Source organism: Schistocerca nitens, chromosome 1, assembly GCF_023898315.1.
Source record: "Schistocerca nitens isolate TAMUIC-IGC-003100 chromosome 1, iqSchNite1.1, whole genome shotgun sequence".
NCBI lineage: Eukaryota > Metazoa > Arthropoda > Insecta > Orthoptera > Acrididae > Schistocerca > Schistocerca nitens.
The window spans coordinates 315,874,051-315,899,364 of record NC_064614.1 but is presented as its reverse complement, the minus strand read 5'-3'; positions in this window follow the sequence as shown (position 1 = coordinate 315,899,364).

Below are 25,314 nucleotides of genomic sequence, written 5' to 3'. Positions count from 1 at the left end.
ACTGTGACTGCGTTTGTTGCTATTTGCATAATTGTTGTTGTACCATGTATTTTTATCTACCGGAACGGTTCCTATGAAAATTTGCATGATAACCATCTAAGTTAGAGTATCATCTCTGAAATTTTGACTGTTATGATAGTTCTGATTATGCCTATTCTCGTTGCCGTAATTCTTGTAATATCTGTTATGTTCACTGTTTTTTTAATTTTTTTGTGATATGTTACAATACAGCATCACCGAACTTTTGGGGTCTAACTGGGTTGATGAGGCAGTAAATTTATCCACAGGGCAGTGACGCGGCGTCACTGCAATTCACTTTGGAGGTGTGGCGGTGGGACTTGGAGTTCCGTATCACCCTCCAACTGTGACAGTACTACATCAGGCAGGCAGAAAAATTTAGCCCGACATGGGCAGGTAGGCTGGGAAAGTATTGGACGTAGGATGGGGATTTAGTCCCGCCAAAGAATGCATCCATGGTGGGCGTGCCAGGCCTATCGTTAGGCATGGTCGGAATCCGAGTCCAACCTCCGGAAATTACTTCTACCACAATAATCATTATTCATCTGCGGGAATTGTGTGTCATGCGGAGATGTCGGTTATCCTGTCTGTAAATGTTTTTGTGGTTCTGTTTGTTATGCGAGTTTCCGTAATTTTTGCTTTCACGCGCTACAGTATCATCATGCGTGTGATTGTTTCTGTTTCTATTGTTATTGAGTCTTTTTGTTAAGTCTTCAAACTGTCCAATTTCAATTCCGGATATTATTGCGTCTTTTCGTTATGTCTTTTCACAGTCCAATCCCTATTTCGGATGTTACTGCGTCTTTTCGTTAAGCCTCTGCACTGTCCAATTCCAATTCCGGAAATAATGTTTGCCGGCCGTTGTGGCCCAGTGGTTCTAGGCACTTAAGTCCGGAACTGCGCTGCTGCTACGGTCGCAGGTTGGTATCCTGCCTCGGGCATGGATGTGTGTGATGTCCTTAGGTTAGTTATGTTTAAGTAGTTCTAAGTCTAGGGGACTGGTGACCTCAGATGTTAAGTCCCATAGTGTTTACAGCCATTTGAAGTAATGTTTAAAATAGTCTTTCCATTTGCCGGCCGAAATTGCATATCTCAAATGTGTAGGTACCTTTGTTAAACAATTGTGAATTAGCTCTGATGGACTGCGTGAGTTTGATAAGTACTGATCTCTGTGTACCAAGTCTTTGAAGTATTTTACTGGGCTAGAGAATTGTAATGCTGTATTTTACCCAATCTTGTGTGACGTGCGACCAGTAAGCTGACAAAAATGTTTGGCAAAAATCATTTACGCTTTGATAATCTCTCACCATTGAGCGCATTCTTGCTGCTGGCTCATTTTCCAAATAACCGCAGAGCAATTGTAATTTGTGTTCAAGTGACCAATTTTGTGGTAAAGAATATAGGAACTGATCAATCCAGGGTTGGGTGGTGAATCTCATTACTGCGATTCCAGAAAACTTTGAATTTACGTGCTGACAGAAAGGGTTTGTAATCGAAGTTACTATTTTTGTGTGTACCAAATTGTTCTCTATTGCACCACGTCGACGATTCATCGCCGCATTTGGTTGTGTAGTAATGTTATCGTGGAAAATGACCTAAATGCCGTAAATCTGTATGCTCATCAAAGTTTTGTGAATACCAATGTGAGCAGTAAAATTAGTCCTTTTCGTCGTCGTGGTTAAGCTTTTTCCAATGTGGTTGACTTTTTCATTGATAGTGTTCCTACAACGCTTATTTACCAGATTAATTTTCTTCTGGTTGTCTTTAAAATTTAGTAATGACAAGTATTCTGCTGTGTCTGAAAATTGTACTGGGACTTTGTCATTTGAATCTCTATTTGCACTATTTGACAAATTTGCCATTTTCGTTGTCACGTCGTCAACTTATTACTTAACTGTGCTTAACTGTTCTTCTTATTCTTCCGAATTTAATTTCAGAACTTCCTCTTGTTCTCTAATTTCTTTTACCGTTGTGCTGAGCTGTTCGTTCTGTTGTTTTATCTGTTTAACTATAGCATTCTGTGTAATAGTGACATTGATTTTAGCTAACAATTCGTCTTTGTCATTACGGTGATTCGTCTTCATGTTTTCTTGTTCTGTTTCAATGTCACGCGTTCTAGGTTGCAAAACTGCTGATTATTGGCTGAAGGTTGTTTTTAATTTCTTTCTAAACTGATAAATTTTCTATTTTGTTTCTTTTCTTCGTGTTATTTTCTATTTTCATCTACTGTTTTCTCTGTTCTCTTCCTTTAGTTCGTAGATTTTATTACTCATTTCATCTTGTGTTTTGTCGATTTTCTTGCCCATTTCATCCTGTTAAGTCGATTTCCTTGCTCCTTTCAGCATTTGATTTTAGAGAATTCGTCGGATTCGCGCAGTGTGCTTCTATATTATTGTTCACTGAAGGTGACGTGATTTGTGTTCGTACAAAAGACACTGACGCAAAACCTGATTCCGATGTGTCTGTAAAACTTCGCGCGACTGTGACGACTTTCGTAAGCTTTTGTTAGACTGCGGCGACTTATCACCAACCGACTCAACTTCAGAATTTACGTGTTCTTTACCCGTAGTTTGTTCTGTTTCACTATTGTTGGCTAAATTGGTTGATAATTGAGGATCCGCGCAGTTTCCTGCAATATCTTGTAAACTATTGGTATTTGGTAATTGGTCAAGGTGGCTTACTTCATCCTGTACCGAATTGTTACTCTGCAACACCCTCTTCTGTCTTGGAATTTTCATATTGTTTCCTGTTGTACTGAACATGTTGAAACACTATTTCTTGGAGAAACAAAATTGCTCCAAAGATCAAACAAACACAACAACTGCACAACTGTGCACGCATATACTCAACAATGAAAGGAATCCACACAAAACCTGTTCTGTTATGCCAAATGTTTACGTAAACAGTAATCGACAGTCTTCAGAAGACACAAAATTTCACAAAATGAACACAAAATTTTAGATGATCTGTCTGTAAAACAAGTACAGCATTAGTAAAACTTAACATATTTCCAAAAGAACCAGCGAACTATCCTGGCAGAAAGATAATCATACACAACATCACCAATATGGGTAGTCCACCAAAGTACAGGAGCAAATTTGTTTATTAGTAGCGGCCCAGGAGGGCCCTTGTACATAATGAATAAACGACAGTACTACATACCTTCCGAGGTACTCAAACATTTGCGTACCCGCAATCATCAATAACGCTAGCCATGCTCTGGAATAATATCGGATTCTGTCTGTAACATGGAATATTGAGATGGTAATGGAAGCAAAACCCAAAACAGAAATTTTACTTAGGAGCATTAGACTAAACATCTGGCCAGTCTAACAAGTTTCTTAATTCTGTTCAGTTAGGCAGCTTACGGATAACATAGAGCTAGACACAGTAAACAGATCAGCTACATTCTGTTTCTGTTGTAAACTATGAATGAATTGTTAAGTTCTAAGATTTCTCCTTATAAGATGCCACAAGTTTGTTGTGGCTCCTCCTCTTTTTAATTTTTAAAGCAAATGGAGCATTGTGTTTCACTGATAACGCTCTCCATAAAATACTTCCAGACTAGGGATGGTGCCATCCTGTATTCAGCTGACGTCCGATGGCGACAGGGTGAAACTAACGTGTAGACCAGATGGGGCAAGTCTCGAACACTGCATGTGCAGGCTTACCATCCAACAGGCCACACCTACATGGTAACAGGTATGTTACTAATCAAGCAATGCGGCAACATTTCTGATGCCATGTGTTTGTTGCCCTTTTACATTGCCATTGTTATTAATAGAACACTGACCACTTTTACCATTTTCTATAATACCGCAATATTTCAAAGCAACGGAAATTATACGAATTAACATAATTTTTTTTAAAATCGTAAATTTTAGCACTGGTGCTATATTTTTCTTTACGCAGTTATTAGTAAAAAATTAAAAAGAAAACGCCTGTTATAGCTGAGTCCGCACAAATACCGAAAAATATCTATTCATAACTAAGATACCGGTATATGGTCGGTTTATCCCATCCACAACTTCTGTACTCTATCAGCCATCTTTAAATATTTTTCGCTTGGTTAACATGTAACCCTTCAGGTTCGTCGTCGTATATGGATGCTTTAGAATAATAAAAAGAGGATATATTAATGTTGGCGTGAAGAGGCTAATCCTTTTACATTACGAGTAACCCGAAAGCGTCTGAAGATAAAGAATTGCCGAAACTGCCAAACTCCCGTTTTGAATCCCAACTGTGGCTGAAATAAATAATCAGCTACATTTTTACAATTCTCACTGAAATTCTCTATTAATTTGTTACTTTGCATTTTCACTTATTTTTTAACACAGTCGATCAGAAATTTTTCTTTCATGATCTCAGAGACAAAAGATCTAGTTAACGACCGTAACTATAAAAGATTGAAAGAGAGTTGAGCGAATTTTCAAACATAACATTTCCAGTTCCACAAAATTCGATAACAACGAATAAATTTCCATATTATTTGAGAATGTTCGAAAATATTATTAAAAATTCTTTACAAGAAATACTCGAGTGCATTAAGGTACCTGAAATATACAGCACATTTTCCAGCCACAATGGAAGATGCTACACACACACACACACACACACACACACACACACACACATATATATATATATATATATATATATATATATATATATATATATATATGAATTCCTCATTTATATCCCCATAATGTCTTCTAATTGTTGAGCAGTAAGTAAGAAGTTCGTACAGTCTTTTCAGTCATGTAATTACTTTCATATGTACGTTCAATAAGGCATTTGACTGTTCTTGGCCTGGCGTCTTTTGCAGCGCATATATGAACTATTTACATTAATATGCGTATATCGACTGATCAGTTTAATATATTTCAGAAGACTATCATCGTTTGCGAAACGTAGTATTTTCCGTATAAATACAAGACGTGACGCCATCTTTTGTACAATAAAAACAAAAGGATTCGTCTCGAGTGATGGCAGTTCGCGAGGCTTTCTTAGAAATGAAATTTTCCCAGTTTTGCCTGTTAATCCTTTTGGAAAAATTTTTGTAGTATCGTGCATTAAGAGCAGAAATAGTTTTCTGGAGCCTCTTAAAATATCGCTGTAGGGAATTGCTCTCCCACCGTTATTTCAAATTACCACTGTATCGTTAATTCAAAGAATTTTCTGCAAACTGCTATCCTTGTTATCTTGCTACAGTGACGGTAGCAACAAGCAAAGTTTCGATGCTGTGAAAATCCGTACCGAATTTTTTTAACATCCGTTCCGCCGCAATTAATACTGCGCGAAGTGTTCGGGAATTTGCGGTAACTATTTCCTGGAAACATTCTGGCGGTAGCACAGCTATTTATCAGACGATGTTCCTATGTAAGGTTGTTAAGGATGACACGGTGGCTACTAGGGAATAACTGCGCAAACTTGTCTGCACTCTAAACTTTTTAGGGAGTATTACTGGTATGTTCCGAGAAACGCTGCCAATATAATTCTAGGAATCGTTTTCCCAAGGGAATTTTATCAGTAAACCTTTCCCCCCTCTGTTGTGCGTGGTATTTTCTCTTTTCCTGCTCTATCAATTGCTCCTTCAGATCGACAGTACTGCTGGTTGTGGCAGTGGAGTGAGTGACTGAGCCGGCCGGGGTGGCCGAGCGGTTATAGGCGCAACTGTCTGGAACCGCGCGACCGCTAAGGTCGCAGGTTCGAATCCAGCATCGGGCATGGATGTGTGTGATGTCCTTAGGTTAGTTAGGTTTAATTGGTTCTAAGTTCTAGGGGACTGATGACCTTATAAGTTAAGTCCCATAGTGCTCAGAACCATTTGAACCACTTTTTGAGCGACTGATTTGCCTGACCAGACGGGAGGTCGCATGTTGTGACGTGCGGCTTAAGAGCAGCCGCTAGATTTGCACTCAGTTCCGGGCCGGCAGTGAACTGCGAGCAAGGGAAGTGCCTTCTGTGTCGGTGTTGGTGGTAGACTAGGCACCTTCGAACGCTAGTCTGTGCTGTTCCCTTGTCCCGGTTACTGCTGTCTGACCAGCGAATATCTCCTGGTGGGAAACTTTGTTCTGACGTTACCGTTGGACTTTGACTTGTGCTTCCCATTTGAATACATGAAGAAAGCCTGTGTCAGCTGTGGAGGCGGGTTGTTACCTGTCCGTCAGTTCCGACCATTGGTCGTAAGGTCTGCCTATGGATTAGTGGCTGTTGGTTCCGAACTACAGCTGCACGGTGAATGCACGCGGTGGCTAGCGGTCTGGATTATTTGGTGCTGCTGTTGATTTCCTCGTCGATCCACAGAAATTATGGCGAGCATTTTGCTTTTACGACTGTCATATGTGATCTGCTCGTCAGTGTGCTCGCCGTCCCGATTACCGAGAATCTGGTCAGAAGCACAGCGGTATCTGTGAGCTAGTCATATCAGGCTGGCTATTAACTGATTTTCTACCGAATTTTTGCTATTAATCCCACTCTATTCGTGGAGCTGCTAGGCCAAGTCGGGTCGTGTAAAGTGTGGGCCCTGTTCAAGGTGGCAAAGTCGCATTAAATGTGAGTCATTTCTGTGACGAAAATGGTTGGTTCAAATGGCTCTGAGCACTATGGGACTCAACTGCTGTGGTCATTAGTCCCCTAGAACTTAGAACTACTTAAATCTAACTAACCTAAGGACATCACACACATCCATGCCCGAGGCAGGATTCGAACCTGCGACCGTTGCAGTCGCACGGTTCCGGACTGCGCGCCTAGAACCGCGAGACCACCGCGGCCGGCATCTGTGACACTGTAGTTAAAGCCTTATTTATTGTCCGTACTTGTACCTTGTGTGGACAAGCGGTCCCTTAATATTAACGCGCACTGTTCTGTGTACGTACAGGTTGCAAATTTATTTTCACTGTTCACTGTGCCCCTGTGCTATAGGAAGGGCGTCTTGTAACTGCGTAATCATTTCAACAAAAGAATCGTTCAAATTATCTACGGAGCATATAACTAACTAACTAAATGATGGACAGACATCGTTTTATTTGCCTATTTACTCGTAATTTAATATTTTGATTCTATATCTGTTGAAACTGAGGGAGTCAACATTTTTCGATCTTTTTTCGATTTCTAAGTTTATGGGCCCTGTGAGGAAGCGGGGTGCTCTCAGCCCTTGTGAGGCACACTGAGGAGCTACTTGATTGACAAGTAGTGGCTCCAGTCTCAGAAACTGACATACGGCCGGGAGAGCGGTGTGTTGACCACCTGCCCTTCCATATCCGCATCCGGTGACGCCTGTGGGCTGAGAATGTCACGGCGGCTGGTCGGTACCGTTGGGCCTTCATGGCCTGTTCGGGAGAATAAGTTTAGTAAATTTCCATGGAAGAATGGAATATCCTTGTGGTTGGTAAGCTTGATTATTCCAAGGATCTTATAAGGAATTTCAACAACATAACAGCGCACAGTTCATTGCTGTCACCCATCTGAACTGGTCGATGTGTCTACTGCGATTGAAAATGGAGCCAGCCAGCTGACCATCAATCATGACTGATCAACCGAGGGGCACATGAAATATGTTGCGCCGTTTTTTTCTTTTTATAACAGACATACTTTATAACAACTATGAAAATCACTTTTCCGTTGTTTTATTCGTTTAATGCACTCCGGATTATAAGTTCACATACATGTTACCCCGCTCGGCTAGCCGTGCGATCTACCGCACGGCCTTCCAGATTGTGAAGGAGCGCCTGGTCCCCGGCACGAATCCGGCCTGCGGACTTGTGTCGAGGCCCGGTGAGCCGGCCAGTCTGTGGATGGTTTTTAGGCGGTTTTCTATCTACCTTGCGAATGAGGGCTGTTTCCCCTTATTCCGCCTCAATTGCACTATGTCGACGATTGCTGCGCAAACAGGTTCTCCACGTACGCGTACAGCACCATTACTCTACCACGAAAACATAGGGGTTACACTCGTTTACACTCGTCTGGTGTGAGACGTTACCTGGAGGGGGGGGGGGGGGCATCCACCGAGGGCCGAACAGCAATATAATCCTAAAAGAGTGAAAGAGTGGTTCTGTGTGGGGAGGCGGAGGGGTGATGTGGACTGCGGTAGTTGTGGGGTTGTGGACCACTGCGGCTACGACAGGGACGGAGCCTCTCCATCGTTTCTAGGCTCCCGGAAAATATAGTGGCCCATCTATTTTTAAGCAATCAGTTTTGCATGAAAATCTCGTTAGTAGAAATTTACGAATATCGGAGAACAGCCCCATATCAAAAAAGGAAGTACTGATGTCATGCTTCATTGTCAGAGACGACGTATTTGGTATAGCTGAAAATTTAATCCATCCCTTTGGAGGAAGGTGTTTGGCAAACAATAAAAGAGCCTTTAAACCCCACTGTCTCCGACTAGGCAGTTTATGGAATGCACGTTTGACGCTCTGGCAAATGAATGGAGTATGGAGAATTTTTCATCACCCAAGGGAAGTTAGAGAAGAATTCACTACTTCTATAACAAATGCATGGTGTGTTTTACAAAATAATGTGCCAGAAGGAAGATCGTTATAAATCTGAAGACGTAGTGTACGTCTCTCCAAAAATGGAAATTCTCCCAGGTCCTACAAACTGTCGAAAGTCATCAAGAACTTATTTCAGGATGCCAGCAAGGTCTAGGTGCCTCACAAGTGCACGGAGACCAAGGTAACCACATGCGTTCTTCATGACATGTCTGCTCACAACTGACAGCCAGGAAAACGAAATCGCAGCGTCTCAGTTTTTATTGGCTACTGCAGTCGGCCTGTCTAGTACATAACAGTCCTATTACACTACCGACTTGGCCCCCTGCAACCATCTCTGCACATGCTAACATGTGCCCCTCTCCCAATGCTAGTGGGGCAAGAACTCTACGTAAGCAGCCAACGATGAAACTGCAGCAGACAAAAACTCTCAATCTTCAACACCTTTTTTAGAATGCTAACGCTATCGTGTAGACGTGTCCCCTTGATATAAGTAAGCAATTCAAAATGATGAAACAAGCAAGAAGTCAGTGATTCCTAACAATTAACATCGCCGGACCCCCAACCTAAAGTCTCCTAAAACATTTATGGAATACTGCTGGGAGTCCAAAGTCGTCCACAGTGTTTTGCGATTAACTTTGAGTAAGCTTGTCCTTACAATAAGGGATAGTTTTTCGATTAAACATTCATCCATGCAATTACGGAGATCTTTCAGATTCAAAAATTTCGGAAGAGACACTGGGATCGAGTATATGAAAGAGTTAGTAATATTGCAGCACACTTGCAGCTTGTGAATCGTTTAAGTGTCAAGAGACTATTGGAACACGTTTTTCGTCATTCTATACCAACTGCAATTATTACAGCAAAGTCTTACCCACGATTTAAGCACCTCTGTCTCTTTCCATGACCAATGAGGGCTTACAACAAAGGCAGACATAAAATAGCCATAGAAATGTCAAAGAAATCGGACCATGAGTTTAGAATGACGTAAAAGGTGGATTTTATTTTGATGAATTAAGAAGTGAAGCTTAAACCAGAATCACGACGAAATAGGTGCCAAAAAACGTAGCAGAACTGGTGATTTGTCAGTTTTTGCTGAAGAAGATTGTGCACTGAAAGTCATAGATCGAAGTTATGGTTAAAGTCGATTTCAGGAGTGCATTATGTGTGTATAGAGTGTATTTTCTTCAGTGTCACAACGTAAATCTCCTTAAACCAAATAAATTTTCTGATGACACGTTAGAAAAAGAAGAGTTCCTCTGAAAACTAATGTAAAATAAACGAAAAGTACATTAGTTTAACAAAAGACAAAGAACTGGAGCAACAAATGCAACTGGATTTCAAATTACTGTATTATTCTTAATAATTTTTATTCACAGATGATGAATAAATGTTTTTATTCATGTACGTGAATAACGTTTCGAATAATATTTGTTATTCACGAATAACGAATAGTAATTTGTATCTGTATGCGTTATTCATCATTCGCATAAATTTCGCCCAAGTCTGGTGCTAAGCAATCAGGGTGCACATGTGTGCACTGCAACTTCGCAGCCTATCTGCTAGTAAGTGCAGGCACACGGAAACCGCTTGGCTGCGAAAAGCCCTCACGCGGCTGTGTCAGCATCAGTGTACTAGTGCTCAAGCGGCTGTCAATCGTATTGCAATCTTCGGCAACTTCCGCTAAAGGTGGTGAATCTTATTTGCGCTCTCACTCACACTTCGCAAGCGCATGCGAACCACGCGGATAGGCCATGCGGATAGCCCACAGGGTTGCAGGGCTCTAACAGGCTCGTCATGTTGTTCTCTTTGCGGTGTAAACTGTACTGAACTTTGAGGGAATCAGCCACGGGTGTAGACAGCAGCTTTGCATTTCATTGGTCCATCCTCCATGGCACATTTACTAACTCAGATCACGAATATATCAATTAAACTACAGTTGTAAGAACACCATCTCAGTTGAATTATACAATATACACAGATATATAAAGACAGAAACCACACATGTCATTATTTGATATTTAACTGTAATAAACTGCAAGAAAAACAAAGCAGTTTTTGTTAATTTATCTATGTACCATAGCAATGAAATGACATACTTCTATAACAGAATACTTATAATGCGAAACGCATCAAATATGTGAATCCTTCAACTAATGACATGTATTTTTCAGCTAATTTTTTATAACAAATCGCACCAAAAAATGTGACGTTTTTTCGAGAGAACCCCTATGTGCTAGTGCTTGAAGGGAGGTTATACTCAGGGCACATGCACTGTTATTGTTGTGGTCTTCAGTCCAGAGACTGGTTTGATGCAGCTCTCCATGCTACTCTATCCTGTGCAAGCTTCATTATCTCCCAGTACCTACAGCAACCTACACCCTTCTGAATCTGCTTACCCAGTATACAGATTGAATAACATCTGTCTCACTCCCTTCCCAACTACTGCTTCCCTTTCATGCCCCTCGACTCTTATAACTACCATCTCGTTTCTGTTCAAATTGTAAGTAGCCTTTCGGTCCCTGTATTTGACCCCTGCAACCTTCAGAATTTGGAAGAGAGTATACATCAAAAAACCAGTAGATACGGTGTTCAGACGACTTAATCCATTATGGCGTTTCCTAAGTTATGTTTGTGACGTAAAACTGATGTTGCATCTCTTTGCCTACGTTCTCCTCCACGAGGCAAAAACCGACTTGGCAGGTCATTCTTTCACGCTTCGCAGTGGAGCACAATGTGAAATTCCACGTTACAAAACTCGACCCGCTGCTCGTCTACGAATGCTTTCACGTCCTGTGAGGGGACGCCTTAAGCGGCAGTCACCTCTGAAAGCAGAGGCGATCAGGACAAGCTGACTGTGTTTTCCTGGGACTGGAGCTGCCGCCGGTGGAAGCAACAGAGTCCGCAAAACCCAGGCTAGGGGAGGGCAGACGAGCTCAGCTGTTCGCCGTCGCTGATCCCCGCTAATGGAACGGTTTTTGCGCAGACGCGACGGCCGCTAATACGGCACAGGTCACCGCCTCCCGCATCAGCGATGCTCTCACATCTCCTCGCCGGCATCTTTGTGTTTGTTCTGCTCTTTTTCCTTTTCGCTCACGTTCCAGTTGCACGGCAGCGTAATACGGTGGGTAGAACACTTTGTGTTTCTTCCGCTATTGCAAAGAGCCACCGCACCAAGAAAGACCATGCTATTCGTAAGACTGCACGACACGATTTCAGACAATTATCCTTGGTTCATTTAGCCGCTCTTAGACAGAGACAGTTAAGAAACTTACAACAAAAGCTTGAAGCAAAGAAATCAGAATATACAAAGTCCCTATACTTATCTTCAACAAAATTTCTATTTCCTGTGATAAAAGATTTCGCAAAGTTTTCAGAACCTCCTAATCGATCCAACAACTGAAATCACACATTCCTGAATGTACGCCGTTGCGCACCGTGACACCTTGTTTTATGTTACTCTCAACTAACGTGGTAACACCGCGTCACTGACAGTGAATTGCAGGTATGAGACCAAGGATGATCACTTGTGATATCACGTGTCATCACGCCTAGGCGGTACTACTCTCCCTGTCTTAGTACAATTACAGTTGCTCAGGAACGGCCCTGTTTTTCCTTGTGGTTGCTTTTCTTCACACATTTTTTTTTCTTTGAGTGTGGTAATTTTCTACTTTCGACGTATTTAGTTCATTCGTCCTTGGAGAAAAATATCCCAAGTGCCTTCCACCCTTGTCAGTCTCTAATATGTGATTCTGCTCGCCAGGGTTTCTTGGACGGTCTTTGTTATATTTTCAGTTCTTGTTAACTTTATTGACACGTATGCGGAAACTTATAAGTGGGAGGACGTCTCATCAACACCATCAAGTATACAGACGACCTGGTAGAGCTCGCCAAAAATCAGAGACAGCTGCAATACATGATGAACAATTTGGTGGAAACGGGAAGAAAATACGGCATGGAAATAAACATCGAAAAATCAAAAGTGATGCCCATATCAAAACGTGAGGAACACTTGAAGATAACTGTTGACAATCGGGAACTGGAAAATGTGAATCAGTTCACGTACCTGGGAAGTTTTATCACAAAGGATGCCCACTGCAACAACGAAATCCGAGCAAGAATCGCCATGGCCACAGCTGCTTTCAACAAGAAGAGGACTCTGTTGACCAGCAAGTTGAGTTTGGCGCTGAGGAAAAAACTGTATGGAGCAGAGACATGGACCATGAGAAAGAAGGAGAAAAAATACTGAGAGAGCTTTGAAATGTGGTGCTGGAGGAGAATGGAAGACAGACCGCATAAACAATGACGATTTACTGCGAAGAGTAGGAGAGAAGAGAAGTATTCTGCGTACAATTGTTCAGAGAAAGGCTAACTGGATTGGACATGTACTTAGACACGAGGGACTCACACTTGATGTCATCGAAGGGGAACTCAGAGGAAACGTAGTACCAGGAAGAATTCAACATCTGGACGACATGAAAGATGGAAGGAGATATAACAGACTGAAGGAAGAAGCTGAAGACAGGGAACAGTGGAATCAGAAATTCTCCGTACGAATACATGGACCTGCCACTAGGCAGAATACTACATAATAGTAACAATGTGTCATTAGCTTATTAATATTCCGTAATTAATAAAATTACTGCTGTCGGAATTAATTTTTTCCAAGTCTTTGACCAGCCACAGGCCCATTCCGTTTATACAGGATGGAACTACAGAAACGTAGTTTTCAGTCTGGCCTTAATGTAGCACTCTTTCTGACTGATGTGAAGAGTCGATAGGAAAGACACGTGGTTCGGATCCCACGTTAAACTGTAGCCCACCTTACCAATGTTGGATAGCTATGATAGGCTCGGGACAATCAAATCGGCGAAGTTGTGTGTAACTGAAAAATCTCCGCTTGGTTATTAAGCCAGATGAAGTTATTGGTAGTGCTTTGTTAAGGACAGGCAGTTACAGTATTTCTGGAGTTTTGATTAAAGTTGATAGAGGAGGAGAAGGGAGAGTCTAGCCCTCGTATACGCACAGACCTTTGGGTTTGGTGGAAACAATTGGGGAACGTCAAATGAGCCGCTAATTTGAAGTCAAAAACTGGAACACTTCGGAAGAAAATTGAGTTTAGAAGCGTAAAATACGATTTTTGTATACGGCATGTGTGGCTCAATTGGCTCTGAGCACTATGGGACATAACTTCTGAGGTCATCAGTCCCCTAGAACTTAGAACTACTTAAATCTAACTAACATAAGGACAACACACACATCCACGCCCGAGGCAGGAATCGAACCGGCGACCGTAGCGGTCGCGCGGCTCCAGACTGTAGCGCCTAGAACCGCTCGGCCACTTCGGCCGGCTGGCATGTGTGTGTGTGTGTGTGTGTGTGTGTGTGTGTGTGTGTGTGTGTGTGTGTGTGTGTGTGTGTGTGTGTGTGTGTGTGCGTGCGTGTGTATGTGTGTATGTGTGTATGTGTGTGTAAGAGAGAGAGAGAGAGCGGAGATTTGTGCATGAATTACAATGCATGTCCATCATTAGTTTTCAATGTAATTAAGACACACAGTGTTTTCTTGTGAAGTAATATACTTTCTGTATATTGTATTCCTCTCCAGGACTGAATTGTCCACATCACAGTACATAATATTCAAAGGAAGAATAAATATCGTTATTGCCAAAAATTTGATACTGTGTACGAAGTAAGTGGTTTTTAAAAATTTCATATTGAATGACAGGAAATTAGCGTTCCACACGTCATCACGTCCCCTGTAAAAGTTACGATCTTACGAAAAGTAACTGAATAAGGCAAAACAATTGTCCCGCTACTACATCATCTGCGTTATGTACCTGAACGGCATAATTTCCCAAAAGTTCTGCCCTCTAACAGGAAAAGATAATTTTAACACGGTTTCCCTTTTATTCGATTTTATTAGTTCTGACAGCTCATGGTGTGCACAAGGTGAATGTGATACTGCCGTTCGACGCTGTCTGTAAGCTTATTATCAGCAATAGAAAAAATACCGGGCAACTCATTCGAATGTCAAGTTTCACAAGTGGGATTTTTTTTTAACTCACCGATATACAAAGAGAAAAACTGTGTTATGGCTGGATGACAATTCCGTCCAAATGTTGAACTCCGACGGTACAGAGCTGTTGGTGTTCAATTATCTGATGCTGTACAGGAGAAAAATTCGACATGTAAGGTAACCTCCATGCCACAGTAAAGATTTTCAATTTGGTTGATATCACGCCATGTATTCCCATACAGCAATCCAATGTCAAGAACTTGTTGTGAATGGTCTACACCATTCACCTTGTAAGGGATGAAAAAAAATTTGTGATTGTTTTATGTGTAAAAACTGCAGGGAACATTTTGCGTAATTATATGCATAATTTTCAGTAACTAATATTCCATCAGAAAGACCCATTTTTCATTATGAATCACGATGTATCTTGTGCTCGTCTACAAAAAATGTGTGACCTCATAAGATCTACACCGGAAATCACCACCGAAGTAAAAAATGTAAACATTCTAATGTTTTCTGCAGTATAGAACCAAATTACTGTCTACAATAAAACGCTGGTTGTGTTAATGTTCTATTTTTCCTTGTAAAAAACACGTATTATATTGTGCGTTCACTCGCTTCAAGTGGACTGAAACAACACCGTCACCACACGTTTGTGTTTAATGGCTAGCTATATACCGAGAAACTAGCAGAAACACTAGCGCAATGGTGTAGTACAACGTAACAGCCCATAATGTCACTCATATCGTGGTAAAATGAGACGATATGCTGCTGTAGTGGCCGGGGTGGGTGTTCCCTATAGTAAGAAAGTGACGCTGTCTCTGACAGGTCAGGATGTCTGAGATCACCATCCTAGGCACGATCACAATGGTGTAACGGTGGATGTCAGGTGATTGTCCGATGATCCATCATGAAAATAGTATTGCCAAATAATTTCTTTATTTCGCAACAAAGTACATAGAGACGAAGATACTGGTTGGTGGTCAGTGCCCTCCGTGATGCAGGCTAGCATCGGGCAGCAGAATTGTGGTGTCAGCAGCGGTCCATAATGCGGATAGTGCGCGGCTTCCTCCAGCAGACGGTGGCGGCAGCAGGCAGAGGTATGCTGCCACCAGCGCAACAGCCATAGTGATGATGTAAGTTTTAAGTTTTGGGGCTGGGAAGGGAGCAGGGGGCGATGTACAGTGTACAGGCCTGCGGCAGCCGGTACGTTACCGCTCCTCAGCATGAAGTCACTGAATGACACTACGTTCTATGTGTAATCATCACAGTCGCCTAAGCTGGAAAGGCGCACTTAACACACATCACTCACATTTATTAATGCGTATCAGGCTAGGCCAGATCTGTATACAGCTGAATAAAGACAATATTGGTTAGGCCAAACGCGTTTCGTGTCAAGTTATTGAGGCATCGTCAGTGGATGTGTGTTTTGGTATTGCTCTACATGTGCTCTCGCTATGCTGCTGCTTAAGCTGTTGTTCTTCCTGTAAGACTAAACATAATTTTCAGCATAGGACAGAAAATGCACACATACACATCTCCATCATAATAACCTGTTTTGTCATTGTGGGAGAGGAAGGAACAAACTTCCTGATAGGAAGAATCCATCTCAGAATATTTTTTAAAGGTGATACCTCACTCCTCGAGTGTATTTACAAAAATCACAGTTCACCGTCAAGAACAGCTAATAATACTTCTTTGTTACAACCAGTTTCAGTCTTCAGACAATCACCAGGTGTTCTGCGCATCGAAAGAGAGAATACGGGAAATCAATTTCATGTTCAACTGTCAATACGACGTGATCTCCTGTACATGCTCACGAAAACTCGAATAATGATGTATAACGTACTCACATAAGACATTTAAAACGGGGTACACGGCGATGTGAAAGATGTTGCGTCAAATAACATAAAACTCAAGATAAGTCACTGAAAAGAAAATTATCACACACAAAGTATACTTTATACATGACGACTGTCTCAAGACCGAAAATAATTGTAATAAAGTATTTTTAGCAGTTTTTTGCGATGGGCCACGGTATTATTTTAATTCCTCTGAGTTCTGCCACTCAATAACGCCATGAAGACACTTTACTTCTCATATCGTCAAAGAAAGGCTTCCAAAAACAAAAACTGAAAAACTGGAATTCTGAGCTAGCTAGTCTCTCTTTAAAAGATTAATTGCACAGTAGTAGAATGTTTAAGTAAGGCAATGAGAACTAGATTTATTTGGTCTGAGATTAAGCCAGTTAAATAAGTTAAACGAGTATAATGGTGTTTGAGATGGAACTATAAAAGCAAAGAAGCTGAAACTAGGTTGTTCATTGTATGGAGTACAGAAACTCCTGTAGTGTTTTGATTTGTGGTCAGAGAATTTTGGTAGTTTTGAAGGAAGAACGTGATATGGGGGAGGTGTCTATGCGTACGAAATATCACGTATGTTTAATGGTTTATTGTTGTGAAATGAATCTGAAAGGCGTGGATGTGGCGATCTGTTTTAATTTAGTTGACAGTATATATGATTATCAGTGCGCCGTCAAAGGTAAACAACCGTCGCTTCGTGAACTTCGTGAATGACTGTAGGGTAGTTGTATCTGGCATGTTTCAAGTTCTATGCCACTAACATTTGCGGGAATTTTGTGACAAACTGTCTCAGTTCAGTAGTCTGATGTATTAATAACACTCTAATTTCATATCGTTACATACTTGGTACCTATTCTTGACTGGTCATTGACTGAAGAAAACGGAACGAGATTTTTTGGTGTTCCTTGATGATAAACATTTTATTTGTGCCGTCCAAACTAGTCTCAGTAAGGTTCGTCCGCAGAGGAGGGTTTTTAATTGTAAAAACGTGATAAATGTAGCTGGCCATGGACAAATGAAAATTACTTTTTTGTTACATGTTGCCAGTTTTGTGGTGAGGTCCTCGGTAACGTTCCTTTTCATTTTCCAGAGTATTGCTATATTACAGCAGGCAGCATGAATACTTGTGACAGTGAGTTCCACTGCAAACAGCATGTTGATCACAGTAAGCGTGTTATTTCTTGTCAGCAGATTTCTGAACTAAGCAGAATTCGTTGAATGTAGTGTTTATAGTAGTTTGCAGTAGCTTCATTGCTGTCTGAATTTAGCGGAGAAGTAAACTGGCAATGCCTCAGAGGGCGCTAAAGTCATCATTGCACACGTCTCTTTGTTATTCCGATTGTTCTGTGTCTGCAGAAAATAATGCAGGGTTTTTGAATCTCTTTTACAGAAAAGATATCAAATACCTTTGGGCATAAATTCTCAGAAATAACATCTAAACTCAGTTTAAGTTTAGAGTAGGTTTTTATTCATTTTGTCTCTAATAAAAAATAAAAATCGTACTGACGGAAAATCCGTGGGGAAAAGATTAAGTAAAACGAAAAAAAAATTGGGCTAGCGCTCTCATTTTGCCGAGAAGGCATATTAAGCTTCTGATACACATTCTCATACAGCCGTGTTTAAGACCACTGAATTTTTCATACTCCAAGCCTATCGTTCTGAGTTTGTACCTCCAACCCAGTTTGAAACAACAAGTAGTCAAATGAAACACCGCTCAACGGACTTCCGAATTTACTGCTTTACACTTTATGCCTCACAAAAATTCCTTGTTTTCATATAGCCACTCTACGTGATATTTAAACCAATGCAAAAAGCTCGATTCTGTACGTAATTTACCTGAGCTTTAATCTCATATCTCTGTACTTCACTGATTAATTTCAATGTTCTGTTTGGGTTAACATCTTTTGGTTAGGCTTTCCGTGCAGCGATGGCCTGCCAGCTCTCAACTACAGCCAAACCAAATTTTAAAGATACGTTAACTTCCGTTGAAGAGATTTATAGTGCGACTGATATATTTGCTAGAACACCATTACTGCCTCACCTCATTCAGCTTTCCGTCCGCTAGGTTTTAATCCATTTTCAAGAATCTACATCTACATATAAGCGGGAATCCAAAACTCCACCGACAAAATTTCGGAGGTGGTTTTATGGACACTCATTAGTATTCGCTACTCTGAGACACATCCCTTCTACTCATGCTCTTTACTCTCCATATTCTGATCAGTGGTAGTATGGACCAAAATTGAAAAAAAGATATTTAGTAAAATTGGGATCTAAAGTGATTACCGTAGGTATGTAAGAGCTTGTTCATCTCCGTTACTTTGAAGCACATTTTTTCTACTGAACAAGTGCCCATGGATCTTCAAGTATGCATTTTGGAAGCCATGTTTACACGACTTTTTTTTTTCCTTCTTTTGATCTATATTGACTCCTCCAAAAATATGTAAAAGTAATAGCGTGCAGCAGAAGAGATGTTTTTCACAGTATCGAAGAAGAACAAGCACTCTTAGCTATTATGGTGCATATTTTAGGAAGACATATTTTTCTTGTATTGCTTCTTATTCATACCTCTGATAGTTTCTGGGTGCTGCTGTGGTTCGCCCTGTATACTTCTCACGCCATTTAATAGTACAATGGATAGTACTTCGTACTAATATTGTATACATGACGAAAGTCTTGGTATAGCGATATGCACTTATACAGATGACGTTAGTATCGAGTGCACAAAGTATAAAGGGACAGTGCACGGGTTCCCGGGTTCGATTCCCGGCGGGGTCAGGGATTTTCTCTGCCTCGTGATGGCTGGGTGTTGTGTGCTGTCCTTAGGTTAGTTAGGTTTAAGTGGTTCTAAGTTCTAGGGGACTTATGACCACAGCAGTTGAGTCCCATAGTGCTCAGAGCCATTTGAACCATTTTTTTTGGACAGTGCATTGGTCAGGCTGTGATTTGTGCTCAGGTCATTCATCTGAAGAGATTCATAACATAATGATGTCGGCAAGACAAAAATTGACGGACTTTGATCACGGAATGGTAAATGGAGCTAGACACATGAAACATTCAATATTGGCTGCCGTTAGGAAATTTAGTATTCCGAAATCCACAGCATGAAGAGTGTGGCGAGAATACTAAGTTTCAGACATTACCACTCGCCACGGACAACTCAGTGGTCAACGGCTTTCACTTACCAACCGAGAGCAGCGGCGTCTGCGTATAACTGTCAGTTCTAAGAGAAAAGCAAAACTGCGTGACATAACAACAGAAACCAACGTGCGACATACGACAAAAGTATCCGTTACAACAGTGTAGTTAATGAGCTACGGCATCAGACGTCTGACGAGAGTGTCTTTGCTATCAACACCTGATCGATGGCAGCGCCTCTACTGGCCTCGTGACCTTATCGGTTCGATCCTCGACGACTGGGAAACACTGGTGCGTGAGATAAGTCGCAGCATCAGTTGGTAAGAGCTGATGGCAGGGTTCGAGTGTGGCGCAAACCCAGCGCAGTCTTACTTCCAAGTTGTGAACAAGGTTCTGTGCACGCTGGTGGTGGATTCACAATGATGTGGACTGTGTTTACTTGGAATGGAGAGGGTCCTCTGATGCAGCTGTACCGAACATTGACTGGAAATGGTTATATCCAGATACTCGGAGACCATTTACAGCCATTCATGGACCTGATAGTCCCAAACAAAGGTGGAATTACTATGGATGAAAATGCGTCATGTCATCGGCCACGTTGAAGAACATTCTGGAAAATTCGAGTGAATGATATGGCCACTTAGATCGCCCAACATGAACCTCACCGAATATTTATGTCACATAATCCAGAGGCCAGTTTGTGCACAAAAACCTGCACCGGCAGCACCTACGCAATAATGGACTGCTGTAAAGGCGGCATGGCTCAATACCTCTGCACGGGACTTTCAACGACTCGTTCAGTCCATGCCAAGTCCATTTGTTGCATTATGCCTGGCTAAAGGAGTTTCAATATGATATTAGGAGATATCCCACGAATTTTGTCACCTCAGGGTATTATCGCGCATTGAGCGAGGGGAAAGTTACTGTCTGTACACCTTTGTACGCTCATTAATTCCCTTCCTATTACTGTCACGATCCCTAAGCGTGAAATACGATGGTGGTTGCATAATACTCGCACTGCTTTTCCTCATATACTGATTGTCAACGTGGGTTTCGCGTCAACTATGTCGTCTTTCTTCCCAAGGTTTGTGAATTAAGTTCGTCAGTTGCACTACTGTGTGGAAGTCACCGAACCGTTGCGATGGCAACAGCGCGTCTCGCAACTAGTTCGATTTCTTTGTCATGTTTACTTGATACAGAGTCGAAATACACAATGTGATCAAATGTATCCGGACACCTGGCTCAAAATGACTTACAATTTCGTGGCGCCCTCCATCGGTAAGGCTTGAATTCAATATGGTTTTGGCCCACCCTTAGCCTTGATGACAGCTCGCAAGCATACGTTCGATCAGGTGCTGGATAGTTTCTTGGCGAATGGCAGGCCATTCTTCACGGAGTGCTGCACTGAGGAGAGTTATCGATGTCGGTCGGTGAGGGCTGGCACGAGGTCGGCTTTCCAAAACAACCCAGAGGTGTTCTATAGGATTCAGGTCGGGACTCTGTGCAGGCCACTCCATTACAGGGATGTTATTGTCGTGTAACCACTCCGCCACAGGGCGTGCATCATGAAGAGGAGCTCGATCGTGTTGAAAGATACAATCGCCATCCCCGAATTGCTCTTCAACAGTGGGAAGCAAGAAGGTGCTTAAAACATCAATATAGACCTGCGCTGTGATAGTGCCACGCAAAAAAACAAGAGGTACAAGCCCCCTCTATGAAACACACGACCACACCATAACACCAACGCCTCCTAATTTTACTGTTGGCACTGCAGACAGTGGCAGATGACTTTCATCGGGCAATCTCCATACCCACACCCTGCCATCGGATAGCTGCATTATCTACCGTGGTTCGTCACTTCACACAAAGTTTTTCCACTGTTCAATCGTCCAATGTTTACGCTCCTTACACCAAATGAGGCATCGTTTGGCATTTAATGGCATGATGTGTGGCTTATGAGCAGCCGGTCGACCATGAAATCCAAGTTTTCTCACCTCCCGCCTCATTGTCAAAGTACTTGCAGTGGATCCTGATGCAAGTCCTTTTCGATGGTCTGGATAGATGTCTGTCTATTACACATTACGACCCTCTCCAACTGTCGGCGGTCTCTATCAGTCAACAGAAGAGGTCGTCCTGTGCGCTTTTGTGCTGTACGTGTCCCTTCACGTCTCCGCTTCACTATCACATGGGAAACAGTGGACCAAGGGATACTTAGGAAAGTGGAAATCTCGCGTACAAATGTATGACCAAGTGACACCCAATCACCTGACCACGTTCGAAGTCCGTGAGTTCCGCAGAGCGCCCCATTCCTGCTCTCTCACGACGTCTAGTGACGACTGAGGTCCCTGATACGGAGTACCTGGCAGTACCTGGCAGTAGGTGGCAGCACAATGCATCTAACACGACATACGTGTGTTTTTGGGGGTTTCCGGATACTTTTGATCATATAGTGTATGCTATCGAATCGGTCGTGCTAGCGTCTTGTATGAGATTTTCTTTGCAGGTACATTGTTTTTTTTCCCAATACCTTCAAACTAACCACCTTTTCGCCTTTTCTCATACTGATTTTACGCCATCACGCCATTTCATATCGACCCTTAATTCTACCACTAAATAACTGATAGGAAGTGACGAGTTCATGATGTTCGTTACTAATCTTGCTGTCCGCATCTCGTGGTCGTGCGGTAGCGTTCTCGCTTCCCACGCCCGGGTTCCCGGGTTCGATTCCCGGCGGGGTCATGGATTTTCTCTGCCTCGTGATGGCTGGGTGTTGTGTGCTGTCCTTAGGTTAGTTAGGTTTAAGTAGTTCTAGGGGACTGATGGCCATAGATGTTAAGTCCCATAGTGCTCAGAGCCATTTTAACCATTTGAACTAATCTTGCAATGTACATACACAACTACATGACTACTCTGCAATTCACAGTTACGTCCTGGCAGACGTTTTATCCAACCACCACCTTCCAACTATTGCTGCACCGTTCCACTCTCGAATATCGACCGGAAAAACGAACACTTAAATCTTTTCATGTGAGCTCTGATTTCTTCCTATGTAGGTGGGTGCCAGCAAACTTTTCTCGCTTTCCGAGAAAAGATCTTGCCATAACGAAAAATGCCTTTCTTTTAACGATTGTCACCCTAACTGGCTGTTGTGTTTGGTGGAACTACTATACAATCTCAAATAACTTACAGGACGAAGTGAAAACATTTACCCTACCAGAAACGCAGTAAATAGTGTTTAAAGCTGAAAGACTTGATAAACAGCGATCTAGATAAATACATACAAATTAAAGTTACTTCTGCGAAAGAGACGGCCAGTAAATGCAGACATAATTTAATAGTAAGTAGTACTTTCGTAAGAAGTGCCAAGCCTGAAGCATGCAATGATTTTCAGATTCAGACACTATCGAAGGATCTATCAGAAAGTTATAGGAAGGTCCAGACATACTTCAAATCAATTAACAGGTCGAAGCCTTCATTTAATCTCTCGTGCATCCGCCTCGTCTTGAATATGAAGACAACAGCAATTGACTGAAAAAAGTGCAAATCGCAGCTTTTCTTTTGCTTTTTTCTCAGTTGTTAAAAGACTGGAGGCACATAATTAGAAATCAATATCCCTGACGTCTGTCAGATGCGGTATACTAGACAAGATTTTAATTTCAAACATTATGATGTTCCTAGAGTCAAAAAAAGCTTTCCGCGAATGAATGACATGGGATTCAGGAAAGAGAAGCCGTGTAACTAAGCTTGCTCTATTAGCGCACATCTAGTAAACAACAGATGCAGTTGTATCGGCAGGTTCTGTCTTCCGACGTTTCCGAAAGGCATTCAACGCTGAACTACTTTGTTGATTGTTTACTACGATACAATCACACGGAACTTTTTCGCAAATATGTGACTGTCTCGAGGAACATTTGAGTAACAGCACCCAGTGCGATGTACTGGCCAGCGGATTTTCCACAGGTATTACAGTAACATCTGGTGTGACCCAAAAAAGAATCAAGGGGCCTCCAATGGTCTCTACACACGGTTCCCAAATGTTTATCAAATATAGTCAGGAACACTGAAAGACTTTTCACTGGCGATGGTTCTGTGTAGAGAAAAATGCCGTCATTGGACAAACCTAAAAAAAAATTTTAAAAAATAAATGGAGCACTACTTGAAGAGTTCCACTTGGTGTAATAACTGAGAGCTCTGTTTAAACGTGCATAAATGTAATACACTGACGGAAAAAAATCGCAACACCAAATGGAGTTGTACCCCATATACGGAAGTTAGTAAGCACGTTTCTACATCTGAAAGGCAATGTCTGTTAAAATTTCGCGTCAGTCGCGTAAGAGTGGTGCTTTAAACACTCGCTGCTACCTTTGAGTTTGAACGTGTTGAGTTGATGTTACCCAAAAAGCCTTTAAGGAGACAATGACACCATTATAAATATGCCACTGAGTTTGAACGAGGTCGTGTGAAAGGGCTACGAGAAGTTGGGTGTTCCTTCTGTGATATTGCAGAAAGACTTGGTAGGAATGTAACCACTGTACATGAGCGCAGGAAGCTGTAGTCACGAGAATGTGCGGTCGCAAGAAGACCGGGCTCCGGACGACCACGTGGCACTACACAGGGGGAAGGCCATCGTGTTCGGCGTATGGCTCTGGCGCATCGTACTGCACCTGAAACAGCAGTCTGAGCAGCAGTTAGCACCACACTGACACAACGAACCGTTACAAATCGATTACTTTAAGGACAACTCCGAGCCAGACGCCCTATAGTGTGCATTCCACCGAACCCTAACCACCGCCATTTGTGACATGAATGGTATCAAACGAGAGCTCTTTGGACACAATGGTTGAGATGTGTTGCATTTTTTGATGTTTCCGCCTCGGTGGCAGTGACGGCCATGTGCTGGTTAAAAGGAGACCAATTGAGGGCCTGCAACCAACCTGCGTGCGTGCTAGACACACTGTACCTACACCTGGAGTTATGGTCTGGGGTGCAATTTTCTGTGAGATCAGGACCACTCTCGTGGTTATCTGACGCACCCTGATTGCCGACTAGTGATTCGACCTGTTGGGCTGCCATTCATTAACAGCATTACATCGGGTGTTTTCAACAGGATAACGCTCGCCAGATACCGCTGTTATAACCCAACATGCTCTACAGCGTGTCGATCACCAGATCTGTCTCCAGTGCAGTAAATATCGGACAACTTCAGCCGACGACTCCAATGCCACAATGAGGATTAACCGTCCCTGCATTGACCGACCAAGTGCAACAGGCATGGAACTCTATCCTACAAACTGACATCTGACACCTTCATTACATAATGCACGCATGCCCATTTGTATGCTTTTATTCAACATTCCCGCGATTACATCGGTTATTAATGAGCCAGCATTTACCTCATGCCGAATTAACCTGTGATCTTGCAATGTTAATCACTTACATATGTTACCTAAACAAATGCATTCCCAAATTTTATTACCTTATCTTGATTACTTTTTGGTGTTGCGACTTTTTTCTATCAGTATATAATGCATTTAACAAAGAGAAAGGAAGATATATTGTATTCTTATCCATGTGACAAAAACTTTCATGTTGTGCGCTACAGCAGCTGAAGTAATCCATGTGCACCAAAGAAAACGTAGTATCCATAATGATCTAGAATTCCAATCATGAACAATTGTTACCATGAGTAACTTAGAAGTATGTATTTTCGTAATAGCGACGCAGCTTAAATCACTAAAGAAAGTTAAGTGCCATAGTCCAGGTTGTATACCAGTTAGGTTCCATCCACA